The sequence below is a fragment of the Apodemus sylvaticus genome, chromosome 11 (genome assembly GCF_947179515.1).
Source record: "Apodemus sylvaticus chromosome 11, mApoSyl1.1, whole genome shotgun sequence".
NCBI classification, from domain to species: Eukaryota; Metazoa; Chordata; class Mammalia; order Rodentia; family Muridae; genus Apodemus; species Apodemus sylvaticus.
Window position 1 is genome coordinate 104,083,117 of NC_067482.1, and position 22,002 is coordinate 104,105,118.

The following is a 22,002-nucleotide window of genomic DNA, read 5'->3' on the forward strand; positions in this document are numbered from 1 at the left end:
TTGGTGAAGATCTTTTCCCAATTTGTTGGTTGCCATTTTGTCCTTTTGACAGTGTTCTTTGCCTTACAGAAACGTGGTAATTTTATGAGGTCCCATTTGTCAATTCTTGATCTTAGAGCATAAGCTATTGGTGTTCTGTTCAGGAACATTTCCCAGGTGCCCATGTCCTCAAGGGTCTTCCCCAGTTTCTTTTCTATTAGTTTCAGTGTGTCTGGTTTTATGTGGAGGTCCTTGATCCACTTAGAGTTGAGCTTACTCCAAGGAGATAAGAATGGATCAATTTGCATTCTTCTGCATGCTGACCTCTAGTTGAACCAGCACCATATGTTGAAAAGGCTGTCTTTTTTCCACTGGATGTTTTCAGCTCCTTTGTCGAAGATCAAGTGACCAAAAGCCTATACTCTACATGACTGGAAATTCTGGAGGAAATGGACAATTTCCTAGACAGATATCAAATACCGCAATTAACTCAGGATAAAATAGATCATTTGAACAGTCCCATAACCCCTAAAGAAATTGAAGGGGTCATAGAAAGTCTTCCAACCAAAAAAAAAAAAAAATAAATAAAAAGCACAGGACCAAATAGTTTTAGCACAGAATTCTATCAGACCGTCAGAGAAGACCTAACACCAATACTCTTCAAACCATTCTACAAAATAGAAACAGAAGGAACACTACCCAATTCATTCTATAAAGCCACAATTACACTGATACCAAAACCACACAAAGATCCAACAAAGGAAAACTTCAGGCCAATTTCCCTTATGAATATAGATGCAAAAATACTCAATAAAATTCTTGCCAACCAAATCCAAGAACACATCAAGATGATTATTCACCATGATCAAGTTAGCTTCATCCCAGGGATCCAGGGATGGTTCAATATACAGAAATCTATCAATGCAATCCACTACATAAACAAACTCAAAGAAAGAATTTTCTTCATTAATGATTGATGGGTGAGGGCCTACCCCACACTGGGCAGTGCTACCCCTGGACAAGTGGTACCCCTGAGTTATATAAGAAAGTGGCCTGAGCAAGCCATGAAGAACAAGCCAGGAAGAGGTACACTTCCATTGCCTCTGCATCAGCTCCCTGCCTCTAGGTTCTTTCCTTGAGTTCCTGCTCTGACTTTCCTCCTTGATAAAATGTGATCTGTGACCTAAAGCCAAAATCAACCTTTCCTCCCCATGCAACTCTTTGTCATAGTGTTTATCACAGTAATAGCAACCCTAATTGAGACACACATACACACAAATGTATTATTTTCTAGAACAGAGAGATAGCCGTACCATATTAACTACTGATGAATAATGGGCATGTTCTACCACTCATCAAAGAATCATTGACCTATCAACAAAATACCAAGGCACAAACAGTAGAAGTTAATTATTTGCCGGGCGGTGGTGGCGCACGCCTTTAATCCCAGCACTTGGGAGGCAGAGGCAGGTGGATTTCTGAGTTTGAGGCCAGCCTGGTCTACAAAGTGAGTTCAGGACAGCCAGGGCTACACAGAGAAACCCTGTCTCGAAAAACCAAAAAAAAAAAAAAAAAAAAAAAAAAGAAGAAGTTAATTATTTATCTTTATTATTTTGCCTCTTTTCATTTTGTTATTACAATGATATAAGTGTCAAAGTGCAGGGGAGAACTTGTTTTACTTTTTAACAGTCAGTTAACACAACTCAGAATCTTTATGGTTTTGTGACCCTCATCTATCCTCACAGCTTAACATTTACGGTGCTCAACATTAACTTGAGTGACCAAGTAAGCAGAAATTTATTGAAGACCCAAAGTAAACCAATCAGAACGAGAAGAAAACAAGCTTTCTTGCTCGTTCTTACTTCTAGAGACAGCCACACAGGCATGTAGACTGTATAAACCTCAGGGTTACCCTGCATGGAGTCATTACGAGAACAATGCAGGTTCTGCTTTGTCAAATATTTCTGGCCAGAGTGGTCTCTAGGTTCATGCAGTTTGTGTCTGCACTCAAGGTTGGAGAATGTAAAATGGCTTTTGAGAGCTAATGCTCTATCTGAGTTTTCCATGTTCTTATTAGAAGGAGGATCTCTGTGTGAGAAGGCCAGAAAACTCCCTCCTGGCTGTGGCAAGATGCTCTTCATGCATTGACTGTGGAAGCAAAAGAGTGGCAAACGTGTTCATTTTGTTTTGGGTTTTATTTCGGGGCTTTTAAGCAGAAATGTATTAATCTTTCATACCAACATGTATCTTAATTTATATATAGGATTTGTGAGTCTTGGTACATGTTTTATTTCTCCAGTTACTTTCCCAAAGCATCTTCAAGTTTACCTAATTCCTCACAGGTAGATATTGCTAAATTCTAGTTTATTCTTTCCCCAGTATTTATACTGTCATTTTGAAATTGCCTAAAATTTCCTCAATCACCATAGCCTGTGTTGTTTTTACTTTTTTGCCAAATATTACTTTTATTTGTAGGGGACTTTTATTGCCAAATACTTATTAGGCATAAAAAAATTTAAACACAAAACAAAAGATGAGAAGTATGACAGCAGGAACAAGCATAGCTATGTTCAAAGTTGTGTGGCTTTCTCTTCCTCAGAGAGCATGTTCCAGAGTCAGCCAGCTATGACTCCAGCACTTAAATATGTGTTTGTTTCTAACATTACCTCTAATGGCGGGCATTCCACAGTCAAGACATGGCTTGAGAGGCATCATTCTAACTCAGAGTGAGGAAGACAACTCGTACTGGGTGTTTTAAAGGCAGTTTAGTTTTAAAGGAAAGTATTACCTTCCTTTGCAATTTCCAAGAGTATTATTTACAATCTACCCATCATGAACTAGCTCTAGAAATGACTTTGTATGGGATAGCACATGGTTTCATGAGAGGGGGTGCATATAAATCTGAGTGAATCTTTGAAAACAGAAGTAAATCTTTACAAAGCTATGACATGTAGAGTTATTTTCAACCCCACTCCTAGTGAGTAGTAAGCACAAAGGTGTTGGAGTCATTCCTTATGGCCCTCATGACCCCCAACACAATGCCTTGAGCTAGCAGTGAGTGAATAAAGAAAAAGTAATTTCCAGCATTGAAAAACACTTCCATCCAGCAGCCTCCATAGTCAATGTGAGGACCACAGATAGATAGATAGCAGTACCTTCTTGATACCTGCTGCTTCTAACACTGCTGACTATTGTGTCCCTCTAAATGAGTTCCTACCGTAACTGCTCTGGAATTACTCAGGAGATTGATTTAGAAAGAAACTTACAGTCCTGACATTCAGCATCTTTGGAATCTGCATTTTCTTATGCTCCTCAGATGTCTCTGGCACATTCCATGATGAAAGAATGTAGGGGAGTCATACAAGTGTTTGTACATTAGAATCATGTGGAGAGATCTTGTGACACAACAAATCCTAACTCATCCCAGATTGAAAGTATAGAAAGTTTAGGAATGAGTATTTGCAAAACTCCTAAAATAATTCCAAGGTGTATTGAGATTGAGTGCCATGCTACAGACTTTTCTTTCTCCATGTTAACCTAGTCACATTCTACAATGTCAGCTGTAATCAGCACAGAAGAAAAAGAGAAAAGATCAAGGAGAACAAGACAACACATGTCCAAGTCGACGGGAAAGAGAAACTCTAGGCAAACCTCTTCACAGTGCAGGCTTTCAAAGACAGTCAGCATCAAAGTAGGGTAACTAATTTTATCCAGGCCTGGTAGAGAGTGACATTCAATGTAGTCTCCATAGATACTATGCATGGCCCATAAATAATTTAAGTTGAATCAATGTCTGACTGACCTCATTGGGATTAGATATGCCTCATTGGGATTAGAAATAGATAAAGGAATCCCTTGTTTTATAAAGCCAAATGTTCATTCCCTAAAATAAATTCTATTTTGCATATGCTATTCACATAAAATTGTATCTACTGTCTGTTATAAGCTTTCTACAACTACAACCTCTAATTAGGAAAAAATACTAAATAAAATGTAACAAAATTTTTATAAAAAAGAAGCCAGTATTTAAATTCTAGATCAAAGCAACTAGAAAGATGTCTAGGTGGCTCACAGTACTTGTGCTCTGCCAGAGGGCCCATATGTTATTGCTAAAACTCCCTTTGGGTGTCTCAGCAAAAGTCTACAACTCTAGCTCCAGGGGATCCATTCGTCATCTGACTTATGTGAGCAAGTACACTCATATATACAAAACCCAAACGCCCCCCTCTCTCTCTCATACATACACACACACACACACACCTAAATAATTTTTCTTTTAAATGTGGTGGGGGGGGCACATAGACCACACATATACACTCTCTAGAAACAGTTTTAATTTAAAAATTCTTATGCTAGAAAAAAACAAAACATCCAGTTAGCATATACCTATCACAGTAACTAAAATGGAAAAGGACAAAGGATGTGGAGAAGGGGAGCTCTTACACAATACTGGTAAGAGTGGAAATTGGATTAATGAAAATTTTTGGAAAAGAGTATACCAGATTTTATCTGTTGCATTTGTATCTTTACCAAAGGACTTATGCAAGTTGCTTATGGCAGTATTTGTTATAAGAGCCAAAGACTAGATTATAACTCAAACATTCAACAACAAAATGCATACATTTTGGTACACTTACAGAATAAAATTCTAATTTACAACAAGAATGAATACTTTGCAACAATACACAATGAATACACATGAGTCTTACATACACAATTTTGAATGAGAGAAATCAGGATCAGGTGGTGCGGTAGTACATGCATACTCCAGCATTTAGGACGATGAGGCAGTTCGTAGCTGAAGGCCAATATGAGCTATAAGATATATAAGATCCTATCTCAGGAAAGAATGGTACAAGGAAAGGTGAAGGGAAGAAAAGTCATATTATACATGTATATAAACTTCAAAGCTAGGAAAACCTAACCTATCATTAGAAATCAGCATCCATTAATCTTTAGCCACAATAATGAGAATGGGCTAGAAGTGGAGTGGAAATGAGACTTTTCTGGATTTGAGTGATGGATATACAAGGTACTTATACTGTAAAACAATCACTGACTTTCTTATGTCAAATTTAAAATTAGATCTAAAGAAAGTGAGAGTCTTGGCATCATTTAACTAATCGTGTGCAAATACAAGGAAGCTTCTAACTGCTGAGGGGTAGCAAGTTATTTCTATGGAAGTGGGAGATTTTGACAGCAATGTTTTAGACCGGATCAGAAAGCAGGTAAATACCCATATTCCAGGGAATTGGGATTTTTAGAAATTCACATCTTACATTCATTTGCCCCCTGCACTCTACCCGCCCCAAACCGCACTCTTAAAATTCAAAGATTTTTCCTCTGAAATTCAACTTAAACGAATGCTTAGAAAACTGTCTCTTTAAAACAGCATTTCTACACTGTTGCGGATAGCCCTGACTATTCTAGAAGGTAGAGGCTACAATGTTATCTCTTGAAACCCCTAAGAACTGTTGAAGAGCAATAAGTTCTCCAAATCTGACCACCTTATGACAAAAGCCAAACTTCTCAGCTTTGGCTCTGTTTCATGGTTCTCTGAATCCAGGAAAGCCATGGGTGGTATTTAAATCCCTATCAGGAAGTGATTGTCTCTAGATGGCTAAGAGATCGTGGACATTCTCTTGTTTATAATAATCAGAGGTACATCTCAGCATTTGGGATAATGATAATGACAAAGATTGCATTGCAGCATCTGGGATCTTTACAGTGTTGTCAACTCCAGCTAGTGTCCTAATTCCAAGTATATTAGGATATCAAAGACAAGGAAAGGACACCCCAAGTTCAAAACAGAACTTTGATGTGCATAGAAATAATTTCTTTGTCTGAAAGTTAAGATCTTGGAGATAGTATGTAAATTTTAGGTGTATACTTCTCTTTTGGTAATAATATCTACCCAATGTATCTGATTCAACATGAATAAGATTTTGAATTCTATTCAAATAACAGTAAAGACATTTGAAACAATAGGTCAAATGTGGCAAAAGAATGAGGCCATTTTCCTGAAGGTATGTGGCATATGAGATTACAAGCACAAGAGAGGCCATACACACAACAGGGATAAAAAACAACGCTGAATATAAGAAAAGCACCAAAGGAACTGCACCAGAAGAGGGGGGTGCCACTCTATGGAGATACCTGGAATTGAGGACCCAGAAAAAGTCAGACAAAAATTTAGCTGGAAAATCAGTTGCTTAAAGGTGGTGTGTTATAAGGATGGCTCACATCTCTGGAGTCAGTGAAAAATATTAAAGAAAATTATAAATCTCAAGAAAAAATAAAATTTCGTGTAAAACATGATGACATATGAAGGTCCATTGTAAGAAGTTTCTGGAATCTTAGAAAAGAGAATTTTGACTTAGAACATAAAATAATCTTCAGATAGACCTGCTTTAAGACCATGGATCACTTTTTTACCAGATCATACACACTGGTTCATCAGTGGATAATGTTAAGCATCTGGGAAATGAAGTTTGTACCTTTCTCCTCAGAACTAGTGCTGGCAAAGCCCAGATGAAGTACCGAGGCAGCCAGGAATTCCACCCTCTTGGATTACTAGATAAGAAAGGTTGAGGATCTGTAACTCAGAAGGCTGTTTTCCAGCTCTTAGCTCTACCTCAGGTGCTGACAGCACTGCTGGACCTTCAAGATATAAATGTCTATATTCAGGGACAGAGGTCACAAATCTCAGAAGCAGGCTGTCTTTCCACTTTAAATGCCAAGGAACCAGAGAATGCAGTGTGAGGTTGTGTGAATCACCTTTGCTTGGCCCAGTGTTACATCACTTCACCTAGTAGCCTGTGTTGTCATCACTCGACAGCAAGCTTTCATACATAATCTAATGCTTAGAGAAGAATAAAATGGATGCTGCAGTAGACATGATGCAAAGCTGCCCAGAGACACAGATGTCCGAGTTTTCCAGAGGAAAGAAATAGTCAGGGAGAAGGAAGGTACTCAATTTCTGGAGTGAAATGAAGCTGCCCTGTGGTTAGTGAGGCTACACAACTTGCTTTCTTAACTAAATAATGATTGGGCATAAGGAAATGATAATCCTCAAGCCTATAAATCTACGATACCCTTAATGCATATTGCTTGGACTGAGAATTAATAATGGTACAGATGTGTGTGTGTGTGTGTGTGTGTGTGTGTGTGTGTTGGCAAATTTCTACTGAGTTTTAGTCTAAGCCTGGAGCAGGTCCATAAGTTCAGGGAAATAAAAATGTACGTTTTTTTTTTTCCCTTCACATAAATTACAGAGGTTGGGAGAGAAGCCATTCACCCTGATTATACAAATCCTCAAAAACATTAAAACACAAGCACTTTACTGCTGAACAGTTGGAATTACTTTAAGTTTAACCTATATTAATTTCAACATTGTAGAATTAAAATGAATATCTTTTTTTGTTTGTTTGTTTGTTTGTTTTTCAAGACAGGGTTTCTCTGTGCAGCTCTGGCTATCCTGGAACTCACTCTGTAGACCAGGCCAGCCTCGAACTCAGAAATCTGCCTGCCTCTGCTTCCCAAGTGCTGGGATTAAAGATGTGAGCCAAAACCACCCGGTGATAAACATTATTTTTAAAAAAATCTATCAATTGCTTATTATAATAACTAAATGTGAAATGTAAAATATATTATTATGAGATTTAGTCAAAAGAAGTTCCAAAATAAATCTGCTCTAAATCTACATTAGATATTTCTTTTAACTAACTCCATTATTTTGGAGTTTGAACTTTGAAAGCTATATTATTTGTTAAAATTAATCTGTGAAGATAATAGATCACCTAGTAGTATCAATGGTAATGATAGATACTTGGAGCTTTGCATTGAGAAAGATCCTAATACTGCAGCCAAACTGGATGACAAGAAAGTCCATAACCTATCAGGTGCTCAAATCCAGCACATTTTTAAATGCTGCAGTTTTATATTTTCATAAATACAATGCAGATTTGTAGGTTAAAGTCCAGTTTTATAAAACCCAGACTAAGACTTGGGAAATAACAAAATCATTAGTTATCCAAAGGAAAACAGAGAGAAGTGAGAACCCAAGCCCTCTTTTTAGCACCACCCACTCCTGAAGTCCATCACTCCCCCAAGGAACCTTTCCTGTCTACAGGCTATAAAGAAATCCTTTTACAATATTTCTTATAAAAATTAGTCAAAAGAACAGACAGCAACATTATCATATGGTAGATGTCGATATATGTATATAAATTTAACATGATCAGCGAGATACCACAAACCTGTTAAAAAGGAAAAGGAGAATTCTGGCACAACCGATTAGCTATTTTATTTTATTAAAACTGTTTCCATTAGATCCTTACCACATACATACACCAAAATAAGTTACATGTAGATGAGAGTTAAGTGTGAAAGCCTGTATCATCCTTTTCAAATCTACAGAAAGAGAGTGTATTTTATCAGATCTTTAATGAGAATGCAGGTTTAAAAATGCAATAGAAATAATCAAAATAAAAGATCAGAGGTGTAGCTATCTAAAATATTAGTGTGTGCATGCCTGTGTGTGTGTGTGTGTGTGTGTGTGTGTGTGTTAAATACAAAAGCACAATTTAACAGAACTTAAACTAAAAGTTAGAAAAGAGAACACTAAAGAAACTTGATGCGGTTAAGTGGGCTTTGGTTACAATGAGGAAGTACCTGTTTACATGACAGCTCTGGAAAACCTCATAGAGTTTTGTGGGACCAAATAGAAAGAACAGGTAGATCTCATAAGAACATCAAAATGACCAGACAGACAAACTCACCATCTCCACCCCTCTTTTGGCCACATGATTTCTTTTTTCTTCACATATTTTATTTTCTTAAAGTACCTATGCCTGTCCAATCCTGCTGTTAAACTGGAGCTTGCCAGTGGCTTTCCCTAGCCTTCACACTAGGTCTGGCCTCAGATCTAGCAACATCCCAGTGATTCAATTTCTCCCTGGTTCTATAGTTCTAAGCCGAGTTGTTCAAGCATCTCTATGAAGTTCAGTATTCCACAGACACAAAAGTAGTGAGGTCCACCTGTCTCTTAGCAGATCTACATGTCTGGGATATGAGGGGTCAATAGCAAAGATGGTCCACATTCAATGCAATAAGAGGGCATAAACATACAGCCTCAGAGCAGGAAGTTGAGAGAGAAGATCCAATTATAAAGCACCAGAGCCCAACCTCTGCAGGAATAATGTAAGGGCATATGGTCTGTTTTTATTTGTCACACTCATTTGTACTGAGCATATTTTCTAACACCAACATGTGTCAATCTGATAATCAGGAAAGAAAATAAATAAAAGAGCAAATAGGAAGATTAAGAGATGGGCATGTGACTTGAGAGTGTTTGTCTCGTGTGAACAAAGAAAGCCCTAAATTCAATCCCTAGCACCTCAAAGGAGAGGAAAAGGAGAAGGAAGAAGAGAAAGGGTACAAACTATGAGTACTGAGTATGGAGAACTAAATTACAAGTATGCAATTTAGGCTGAGTTTCCAGGTTGCTTTTTGTGAGTTTTAAATCCCCCTAGTCACCTCTACATTCATTGCTATATTCTAACCTTAATAAATCATCCGCACGTGTCTATGGACTACACACACGCTCATTTCTGTGGCCATTTTCAAGATCATGTGTACTAGACAGTCTTTCCAGGCTCTCCCTCTCCAGTAGGAGCCCCTTAACCATCCCAGCAAGGACAAACGATGGAGCCCTCCTCAACAGTTACAATTGAACACCTCCCTCCCATCTATCTGTCCTGAGTTTGCAGCTGCACTCATTCCAAATGTAGTGTGATTGGCCAGTTTGTCTCTTCTCCCTGATGCAGTGAAAATTTCTCTTAGGGAGATGTGATTCCTTTTCACTGCTGTTATAGTCACAGACCTTCAAGGACACAGGCAAGAGAAAGCTCTCGGTGAGCACAGCTGAATGATCCAGAAAGATTAAAGGATGAGTCTATATTAAAAACAGAGATTTTTACATCATTCCCCACACCACAAACAAACTTTAATTAACAAACAGAATATACACCAGAGGAAAGTATGATGGACTTCAAACCCAGTAAGATAATTTCTGCATCTATCAAGTCACTGGTTATGTAAATTGAGAAGCTTTTCAGAGCTTCTATTTCTTTTCTAAAGTGCAGCAGGTCATGTATTTCTTATAGAGTTGGCTTAAGGATTAAAGGTAAAATATATAAAGTTAGTGACACATCCTAGGGTCTTAATAAATGTCACCTATTACTTTTACACTGTTATACTATTAATGTGTTTGGCGAAATAGCAAATACTCAAAGTCCTGTATCCATAGAAATATGTAATTCTTGGATTATTTCTCAATGATTAATAGTGATTCAACCATCAAAAACAACTAGTGTATTTGTAGATCTATAAAAAGTTTAGAACCTCTAGGATGAACAAAGATAGGGGAAAATATATAATCTGTTCATATCTTAGCCTGCACAATTTCATTTCAGATTGTCTCCTAGCTGAAAGACCTGTAGTTCATTTAAGCACATTATTTTCACCAACCTTAAGTTTAATGACACTATATCAACCTGATAAATAGGATTAGATCTTTCTGCTCCTCTTCCCTGTCACTAACACAAAAGCAACACAGCATTATGGGATGGAATATTCTGACAATAAGCAGTAGAAATTCCCATCGTGGAGTGGCATGTGGCACATTGTTGAAATACCAGGCTGGAAACTGAGTTGGAATCATGTAGTGTCTTTTTCTAAAGCCTGATGCTGAGAAAATAGCATCTGCTATGAGGGAATGTGAGTGGGACATTCAGTGTGTGCTGGATACTTTATGTTTTAAAAGATAGATAAATAAATGATATACTTTTAAAACAAGTATTCACTGAGCATCAAAGTAGGCGATGGACAGATTAAAAGACTGAAAAAGACACAGCCTCTAGCGAGTTACAACCCCAAACAAGGAAGTAGCTGCAGCCCACAGACTGTGCCAACATTCACCCATATGGGTTCATGTCACAATACGTATCACACTTCACTATGCAGATGTTAAATGGCTCCAAAAGGTTCTTGGCATCTCAAAGATTACAACATAGGAAAAGATGTCCAATGCTTTCTGAAAAGTGGTTACATAACCAAGCAATCCTGGGCTTAAGTTAATAAGATCTTTATAGCAGATGATTCCTAGACTTCATACATTTTATAAATAGTTTCCTTCTACAAAGTATATGCATTAGGGAGACCACACTTACTTCAAATCTGTTACAGCTTATATTACTGATCTTTGCGTGGGGTTTTGTGATTATGTGGGTATGCACATGATACATATGTGTATATATTTGTTGGAAGCCAGAGGTAAACAGTGCTGTCTTCCACAGTTGCATTACACCTTGTTTTTTGAGACTGAGAATTCAGAGACCACAGATTCAACAGGCTGCCTGGTGAGTTCCAGAGGTCCAGATGCCTCTCTGCACCCCAACCTGCTCACATCAGCACTAGAGTTTCAGATGTAAAACCTGCTGCTGCGTGCTGCTTTTTACAACAGTGCTGAGGATCTACTCAGGTTCATCATGCACTGAGCCAGCTCACCAGTCCCTCACAGTCTTTCCTGTGCTGAATTATAGGATCTCAGTGATATATAGACAACAGATGTCAGTTTATGACTTGAATTGTTAGGGACAGTAGTTGAACTAGGTGGGCTGATGTTCCTTTCTGTTTTCTGGACGCCAGAACCTCCACTCTGTTGTAACAGCCAACCACCACCACTGCCATAATACAAACCCCATGACCTATGCCCTTTCAAACTGAGAGTCAACCTAAGGCCTTTCTGCTCTATTACTTCCTTCAGACGCTTGATTGCAATGCAACAATGAGAAAAATAAGGGACACATTACTAACCACAGTTCATGTGCAAAGGTAACCAGACTGTTTGCCATTCTAATCCCATATTATGGAGAACCCAGTAACTCAATGCCTTTATATTAAGACATGCCACCCATTATACATGGATACTTCCAATATGTGAGAGGCCAAAGCAGAAGACCTTGTCTGGGGATGGAAGAAACCCCACAAAGACTCCACCTAACTTCACAGTTTGGCTCCCTGTCCATTCAAGTTTCTGAAATAACATGTCCTCAGAGATACTTGTCCCCTATCCGTCCCTCTTCTCTTCTCCAAGGACACCACTATGGCACCCTGAGAGAAATATTTGCTTATTATATCTCTTCACTAAAATTCAGAGTCCATGTCTAGTTCAATACTATAATTCAAGTTCTATGATTTTACTTACCCATAGAAATTATTTTACAGTGTAGGATGAGAAGAATGGGTAGCCATCTCAGGAACATTCAAAATGATAAATATGCTTCTAGTTAGAAAAATGTAAATCTCTAGCTCAGTCAAGTTCTCTTATAGCTGTCTGATAAAGCTAGAGTCCTTCAGCTACCGATTCAACAATATGCATGTGTATTCTGAAATGATGTTATACCAGACATCCTCTCAAGTTCTGGATTATTCACTTTGTTAAAAGGAAACGTGCCTTTGAATTAAGATAAATGTTTTGGCTTTCTTTTGGAAGCATTCTAGGAACCTCCCAAACCTAGCATCATGATTGTAAGAAAAGGAAAAACACCCAAAGAGACTGTTCATGACCCTGATGTGGGAGTCTGGTATCTTTGTTTGTAAGAACCTGTTCAGTCCCCTGTGATTACATCTCTTGCAAGGAAAGCCTCCTGGGCCCTTGGAACATCCTAGAGAGATTGATAGACTAGGATATTGCAGCAAGATCCTTTTAAAATTTATTGAAATTTTGAAATTTTCAGTAATCTGTGGCCTTGCTCACTTTCTAAACACTGTCAACCTGTGAAAAGTATGGAAGCATATGAGCTGAAGCACTGGAATTTGGGGTAGGGTCAGAGACAAAGACGGTAGTAGAAGTAAGTAAAATGTCTAAAGATTAGTATAAATAATATACATGAACAGATATATCTTTGTTTTATTTTCCTTTTCAGTGTCTCAAAAAAATTTTTAGAAAAATTAGAAAGTTACACTGCCTTGTGATGGGATCATATAGAATATGTATATCTAATTCAAACCCTCTTGGAGTCTGGCAATGCTAAATCTCATCTGTATCTATCATATTATCAATTTCCAATTTACTGAAGAAGACTATCTCCCTTCCAGCACCCAAGTCAGTACATATCACCTATTAGTAAGAAACTACAGAGCACCACATTTTGATGTGTTTTCTTCACCTCTAGATCTTCATCCACAACAAAACTCTACAATCTTTGTTCAGTTACAGTGATTGCTTTACCTCTATAGTACCCAGACTAGCCTTCTGCTAGGAGCTTCTTTGGGTTCCCATAACCTTTCAAGAACAGCAGACTCTGGCAAGTGAAACAGCCAAGTTAAAATGGCTAACTCTGGGTGGCTACAGGAAGAATACAGCTATGGCTTCTGATGGCTCTTAAACAAAATAGTACATATGTGTCTATTGTCTGTGAGCTATCTGTGGTCCTTTGTTCAACTGGCTGGGGTTAAAGAGTGTGTAGATTAGTAGGCCAGCTGTTTGATAATTGTCACAGACAGTTACTTGGTTACACACATGGAAGGCAAAACCTTGGTTGCTAAGCAATGAGTTTAGGAGAACACTTATGTTGTTCTTACCAATCCAGTTTTAGAAAACATGTTATAGATAGGAGTACCTTGCCCTTAAACCTGCACCTTTTTCTATTTTTCTACTTAGCGCACAAAATGAATGTAGATTACTTCTCATGCAGGGCATCTGCACTATTGTTATGGACAGAAGAGATATTCATACTGGGCCACTGTCATTAAGATCTAAGCTTGGGACCTACTCTATATGTCATTAAAGAAAGCCAAAACATGGTGTAGTGGCTATTCCTGGTTGTCACCTTGACTATATCTGGAATGAACTACGATCTAGAATTGGAAGGCTCACCTATGATCCTAATCTGGAGGCTCAGAGATATAAGTTTCTAACCTGGATCTTGGCCTGGAGATCTTGAAGCATAGTGGTTATGAATTCCAGAAGATTAAGACAAAGAGATCTCCGAGTTCAAGATCATCTGGGATTAAAGGCATGGAGGTACACACCTTTAACCTGGGCCACACCCTTTTCTGGAGACCTACAGCCTTTAATCTGGGCCACACCCTCTGCTGGAGACCTACAGCCTTTAATCTGGGCTACACTCTCTGCTGGAGATCTATATAAGGACATTGGAAGAAGGAAAACTTACTTACTCTTCCTTGCCTGCTTGCCTTGTAGACTGAGTAACTGCTAGATCCTTGGACTTCCATCCACAGCTGCTGCTGACCATTGTTGGGGAGTTGGATTACAGACTGTAAGTCATCGACAAAATCCCTAACTATATAGAGACTGCCCATACGTTCTGGTTCTGTGACTCTAGTGAACCCAGACTAATACACATGGTAAAAAAAAAAAAAAAAAAAGCAAAACAAAATGAACAAAACAAAAACAAAACAAAAAACAGAGAACTGTGGAAAGGAAGATAAGTGTGTGTCTAATGATATTTTGTTTACTCACTCTTGTATTACTATTTGCCACAGCCGTAAATGCCTTCTTTCAATATTTGCACACAAGTTTTAGAATAAGTTACTTTGTTAGAGAAAACACTAGGCCTGGAAAGAGGCCTTGGATAGGAATACTTTGGTCCGCTTGGAACAGGTTCCAAGTTCTAAGGGATTGGCTGCAAGCCAGACAACCAAGTTCATAAGTTTATGTTTCTACTTCAAAGTTTTTCAGGATTCAGGAAGTGATTTCATAAGTCATTCTCTGGAATAGATCTTGTCACCTTTGTTGTTTTACCTGGTAATGTTTATGCAGAAGAAAAATAAAAGAAGAATGGAGTTCCGGATCTATTGAAAACTTACCCACAGTTGAGTATTCTCTCTGCTTACAGTAGAAAAGCCACCACCCTCAATGGTAGCAGGATTCCCATGTGCTAGAACCCGCCACTGTGTCATCACTTATGGGTGAGCCTCGGATAAGGAAAAACTCACAGATATTTTAACATGCAGATACTTATTTTCTTTCCAAAAATTATGCTCATGCTCAAAAAGTTCTCAAAAAAATTTTCCAATAGCAAACCTTTCGTAATAAATGTGAAAGAGAAATTATTTTTATAATGAGCCACAGTTTATTAGTAGGTAGAAAACTACATTGGCTACACAGGCAGCACAGAGACATGCCCTGTATCATTCTCATGTCAATGGGTGGAGAGAAGAAGGTTTATTGGACATATGGAGAGGGGGATCTGGGAAAGGGAAAATCATTTGGAATGTAAACAGAGAGTATAGAAAATAAAAATATAAAAAGAAAAGATTCTGATAGATTGCTGAAGAGGTCAGCTTGGGAACTTTGGAAACTTCCACCAGACCCCTCCCCTCTTGGAAGAGAAAGGTCATAAAGAACATAGGCACCCCTCCCCTCTGGAAGGGAGGGGCTAATTACATTCCTCAGACCACAGGGAAGAGGGACTGACCACCAGCCAACTGCAGGCAGGGGAGGCCCAGAGCTCATAGACACATTCCATGGCCACCAACCTCATTCCCTATAGATCAATCAGTTTAAAAGTCACACCCTTCTGCCAATCACATTGTGCCTAATGACTTCTGTTTTGAGAACTGTATATAGGCTCCCTGGGAGGGCTGTGCAGGTCGTTCTCTCTTTCTATGCACAGGGTGACCCCAACATGTTGGAACAATAAATTCGTCTTGCGTGTTGCATTGATCCCTGACTCTGTTGCTCACTCAGGTAAGTCAGGGCTTGCCAGAGTCTTGCACTGCCTCTGCTGGGTCACACGGAGTGGGTCTGACATTTAGGTGCACCATTAGCTTGCCATTCTCTGACAGCAGCTGTCACCTAGTTCTGCCTCAATGTCTCCATCTTTAAAGTGGTCATAAAAAAAAAAAAAGCTTTCTTAGCAACAAAGTATGAGAGTGTTCAAATAACAACCTTTATATACAAAATTTGATAGCTTTTAATACAGTTTTCTCTTATTTGAGGCCCTTTGAATTAAACTTAAAATAACAAATGTGTGTTAAGGGTAGACTGTGAACAAGGCTCTGTGCTAGTCATTTAAACTCTTTTCTGAAACAAATCTTACATGGAGACAGCATAGAACAAAGACAATTTGGATATTCATTACTTGCAATGAATAGATATGTGATTTCTCTAGAGAGTTCCGAAGGAGAGACACATTGCGCCTTACTCACCTCGCTCCTCTGCCTGGACAAGAACTCCTCCACCCTGTGTGTTTACTCAAACCACTGTGGTAGGAAAAGATGGCCATATAGCTCTGCCATGCACCATCATCCCAGTAGATACCTGATGCGGAGTAAGGGGTCAGAAAACATTTACTGAACTTGTTGAAACTGGAAACGATGAAGAAAAGATAAAATAGAAAAGAAGAAGAAGAAGAAGAAGAAGAAGAAGAAGAAGAAGAAGAAGAAGAAGAAGAAGAAGAAGAAGAAGAAGAAGAAGAAGAAGAAGAAGAAAAGAAGAGGAGAGGAGAAAAGAAGAGAGGAGAGGATGGGGAGGGCAGAGGAGAGGAGAGGGGAGGGGAGGGGAAGGGGAGAAGAGGGGAGGGAGAGGGAGAGGAGAGAGGAGGGGGAGGAGGAAAGGAGAGAGGAGGGGGAGGAGGAGAGGAGAGAGGAGGGGGAGGAGGAGAGGAGAGAGGAGGGGGAGGGAAGAAAAGAAAAGGAAAGGAAAGGAAAGGAAAGAAAAGAAAAAAGAAAAGAAAAGAAAAAAGAAAAGAAAAGAAAAAAGAAAAGAAAAGAAAAAAGAGAGGAATCAGGCTCAAGACATTTCTTCATGGTGTTGATTTCTTCTGTCAAAGATTTTTACTGCCCAGAGAGGTAAACTAGAAAGGAATCTTATTACCCCAGTACAATAGATATGAAACCACAGAGAAAATAAGCAATTGGGATAGAAACCAAAACTAGAATGAACAAACAACAAAGCATTCGTCTGGATAAAAATCTATGCAGACCTCCTAATGTCTCTTTCAACGTCTTAATTCTAGGGCATCCCTTGAAAAGTCATTTTACACAAACCACCAGTTTTACATACATAGAGATACCTGTGTCCTTTAACAAAAGGAGCATATAAGAAGAGATGGAAGGCACTACATGTCTGGGCCACTGCACCACACTACACAAGCCCTCCCGCAGCCCACTTCCACAAACTCCTCTGTTGAGCAACCTTATTGAGACTTGGATTCAGGACAGACCCACAGCACAAAAGAAATCCCCTAGCAGAGCTTTTGTGAGGCAAATGAGAAATCTGAGCCTGAATTCTGAGGCTTGTGACTGTTTAATTTACAGGATTCTGTTTAGATGCAGAGTGACAGAGATTAAGTACCCACCAGTTTCACCTGCCACACATGCATTGTTAACTGTTCGTAGTGTTAACAGAACCACAAATACAGTATCCTGTTACCTGCATAGTATGCCAAATTAATTTTCTTCTCCAAATTCCACCCTTTGCTGAATTAAGAGCAAATTCAATATAAAGTCATAAAATTAAAAGTGAGTGTAAATAGTTCTTAGATTTGCACTGTGTTCTTAATTCAGTGTCCTTGTATCTTGGAGTGGCAGTTTTGAAAGCATTACCACATAAGAAAGTAATTTTGATATTTTAGAAATAAAACTCTCTTGGTTAGTGTACAGGAATCACTATCACTTTGAAACAAATTGCTGATTGTGACAAAAATACATTAACTTCTGTGTGCTTTAGTGATGATGATTTTGCCTCAAACATTTAAAAGCTACCCTGAGATATGCTCACATCTTACCTAGCTCCTGATTATTGAGAGACATGCTGTTTTTAACAGTGATCTAAAGCACACTTAATACAAATAAGGCAAAATTGCACATTTACTGCCATCCAGACAGAACCTATATAAATCTCTCTGTTTCCTGTCTCATATATATTATTTGCTCGGATGACATTATTTTCTCTTCTTTACTCCTGTTTGAACTTGATGTATTTTAACAACATTTCCTTTTATTCCTGGAATCAGCAGTGACCAACCAGAGCAGCCTGAACATGCTATTAGAAACCATTGCCCTTTTTATATGACATCCTATTTCCCAAACCCAGAGCCCTTTACAACTGGATCTTTTTTTTTAATTTTGAGACAGGATCTATGGGAAACATTCAAATAGGGGGTAAAAGATGTCAAAAAACATGCCTGTGGGTGCGTGCTTATCATTAGCATGGTTCAAATATGCCTGGTTATTATTTGATTTAGACAAAACTATGGTGGGGATATTTTTTGTTTGGTTTGTTTTTTTCTTTTTTCTGTCTCACAAAAACCAAGTGTTCTCCAGCAATGAGGCAGCGGAAAAAATCAATACTTGCCATGTACCATGTAACCAATAGAATAAGGGGAATGATTTATGTATGGATGGATGCAGCCTGAATCAGCTGGGGCCTCATACGGAAAGCAGGAAAAAGAGGAGAAGGAGCGGAGGAAGGGAGAGGAGGGCCAGGCACGCTCAACTGCAGAGATTATTTTTAAAGTGTGGTCAGATATTTTGTTTTCTTTTTTTCCTCCTGCAGCAATAATGCCCATCTCCGGCTCTGCAGGGCATAGGAGAGCCTTCAATTTGTGGAGTACATGATGGCTCAGCGTTCCCCTTCTTACCTCAGTCTTGATTCCATGTTCATATTAAGGTGTTCTGAGGAGGGGGAATGATGCATGGCCTGCAGCCCTTCAGCCTTCCAGACATCTGTCTCCACCCTACGCAAGCCTAGTGATGGGTTGACAAGCACTGGTTGACAGCAAGGCAGGCCACCAACAGGATTTTACACACACACACACACACACACACACACACAGCACCGGTTCCTGAGGAGACCAGCGACAAGGGCTTGCACAGGAAAACTACTTTATACCTCATGAGTTCCTGCTGGAAATATAGTTTGATTAACTGGAAATCCAGAGAGCTGCGGCATTTAAAGGTATTTAATCCTCAAGGTAACTTTTCGAGGGGTTGATGCCTTCACTGAAAGCTGAGGTTGAAGTGTATTTTTAAGCCTGAAATGGGAGGACCCGACTTCACAGCTGGTTATGTGTCCTGTTGTACGCTGAATTTTAGTTATGTTTTATGCTGGGTTTGTTATTATTATTATTATTATTATTATTATTATTATTATTATTTATTATGCTTTAAGATACCACTGCAATTTTTTAATGAAAAATAATTTCTCCAAACTCCTACTTTCTACATCAAACTCAGAATGAACCATGTAAAATTTTCTGAAAGACAGAGTTGATCATTTCGTTGGAAGAGATTAATTTTAAAGATGTATTTACATAAATCTAAGTTCATTTTTCTGGTTATTCTCTCTATATATTGTATGTGAAAATGTAGGAAGCTTGACAGTACCCGGTTTGTGTCAGTCCATTGAAAAAGGCTAACTTGTATTCTTTTCTGAGGGAAACAGATACTGAATAAATGTTACTATGTTTTTATGTCCTTTAACTCAAACACAGTATTAATGTCAAAGTTGGGTAGTCCAGTAGAATATCCTGTATTCTTTATGTGATTCACTGTTCTGCACATGACACACAGCAAATGTGTCAGAATAATGTCATGTCGGGAAGACTCTCTTAATTTAGAGTCAGTATTGTTAACATTTAACCTCTGTAAAAATAACTTCCATTTTTAGTTGACAGATATACTAATATTAACTCCCTTGATAAAATGTCATTAATTTAAAAATAGGTGTACCAACATGATTCATTTATCTTTAATTGCAATATCAAAATTCCATGCTTTTTAAAATATGTATACATATATATATTCACGGTATATTAGATGACAATTTTTAGTCATTTTCTGCATGTATATTTATTTACTAAATTTAATAAATTGTACCAATATTTTCCTGTTTATGCTGCATAGCTGTGCATTTATTTGGTAGTTCGGTTTGCTTACATAGGATATAGGATTGGAAATGAAGTTCAGATATTAAGAGAGCAGTAAGAACTATTTTCAGTGGCAAGATGGGTCCTAGTCTTTCAAGTGACTCTTTATATTTAATGCCTTTTTATGTCATTGAAGATTGTTAAGTTTTAACTATTATTATAAATGATCTCCTCTCCTTACAAAGTTATTTGGGGAAGATTTGTATGCAAACCAAGGAAGTGTATCTGATTTCTCTCCTTCAAATAAAATTAAGAACAACAATAGCACAGAAGCAAAGCATACATAATAAATTGTCTTTCCATAATTATAATTAGGACTGTTTCCCTCAACAGGCAAAAATGAGCCTACCCTCTGGGTGTAACTAAAGCCTAACAACTATTGAGTTTGACCGGCACCTGCTTCTGTTGACCCCTAACAGATAAAACAACAGGACTTTACTTTTGAATGCTTTGCCTCAGCCAAGCTGCCTGGGTGACAGATAATGAAAAAACCTGGGGACATCGGAATAGAGTGGGGACACGAAGCCCAAACCTGAGGGAGCCTCAGCCAGAGAAGTGTCCTCAGCACCCACAAGCAGGTATGCACTTAGCAGAAAGCTCACTGGAACTTAAAGAGCAAGGTGGCAGATTCTGCAACACGAGGTGAGCAAGCACTTCTGGAGAAATGAACGGGCTGCAGGATTAACAGAGAGATATGTTGCTGCAGTTAAGGGAAACTGTTGTCTGTCACAGGGAAAAAGACGGAGAGCTTGTCAATAGTCCGAGTGCTCAATGAGTCCAGCCAGATCGAGAGTATTATTTGAATAGTGCTTGGGCCTTACAAAGGCAGGAACCTAAGGTGTTAGCAGACAGAATCCTGGCCTCACAGTAGGAAGAGCACACAAAAAAACTAACTATAGGCAAGGAAGAGATCTACAAACAGTCCCTTGGAGAACTAGATTTCAACACTGGTAACAGGCTGAGTGAAAGACCTTTTGTCTAAAAAGTTTATTTGTGTTTGCACAACTTGTCTGTGTTCTAGTGGAAGCCCAATACTCTTTTTTTTTCCCCAAACGTGAGATTAATTTCCTGTAAACATGTAGAGTTAAGGTTCGAAATGAAACTCACATGAGCATTTTATTCTGTGACATAAGAGCAAATCTCCTGGTAAGCAAGGGTCTTTAGCAAGCACCTGCTCTGCTTTATTTGCCTTTATTGGTGGTTAAAATTGCACTGATGAAATGTCCATTACAGAGAAAAATCAATATCTGAGCTTAGCTGCCTGCTCTATTTTAATACCACAAATTATTTTGAAACCAATCAGATAAATTACTACTAACGAAGTATAAAGAATGAGTTCCATTTTGTTATTCTAGCAGCCACTAAAACCAAGATAAGATAGTATCAGCTTCCTCTTCCTTAAAAATCAATTAATCTATTTAATAAGAATTAACAAAGGAACTGATCTTAAAAGTTGAATTTTTAAATCTAATTTCATGAATGCACTGGGAATAAGGCTAAGACATTTTAATGCTAAAAGCAAAAATAGTATTAGCTCTAAAGAAGAGACAAACTGCTCAGACCTGAGGTAACTAGCAAGCTTCCCAGGAAAAAACTGATTATTGCTCATTTCATTTTTTTCTCCAATTAGCTTGGTTGAGGCAGAGCATCTTGAATTAACCTAGTTCAATCTGAGTATAATTGGATAGCAAATTTCTATTTTCAAATCTAAAGTGGTTCCCTAAAAACATACAGAGCTTGAATTCCATTTAGCAGAAAAGCTAAACAAAGGTAAGTGTCAATCCATTTCTGTTCCCTGTCATACTGTTAGAGCAGTCACCTGGATATCAAGATCTTGCCAAGGCACAAAGGCACAGACACATTCTACTGAAATACTAAAAGGTGCCCGAAGCCACCCTTCAGCTGTGCTCTGAGTAGAGTGAGCTTCCTTAGCCCCTGACCTGTTCTTTGCATTTGCATCTTATAGATTATGGGAAGATATAGATCCATTTGTCTCTCCCAAAGCTGTCCAATTACAGCCACAACCTCAAATGGTTTCACTGTATGGGCTATCTCATTTCTT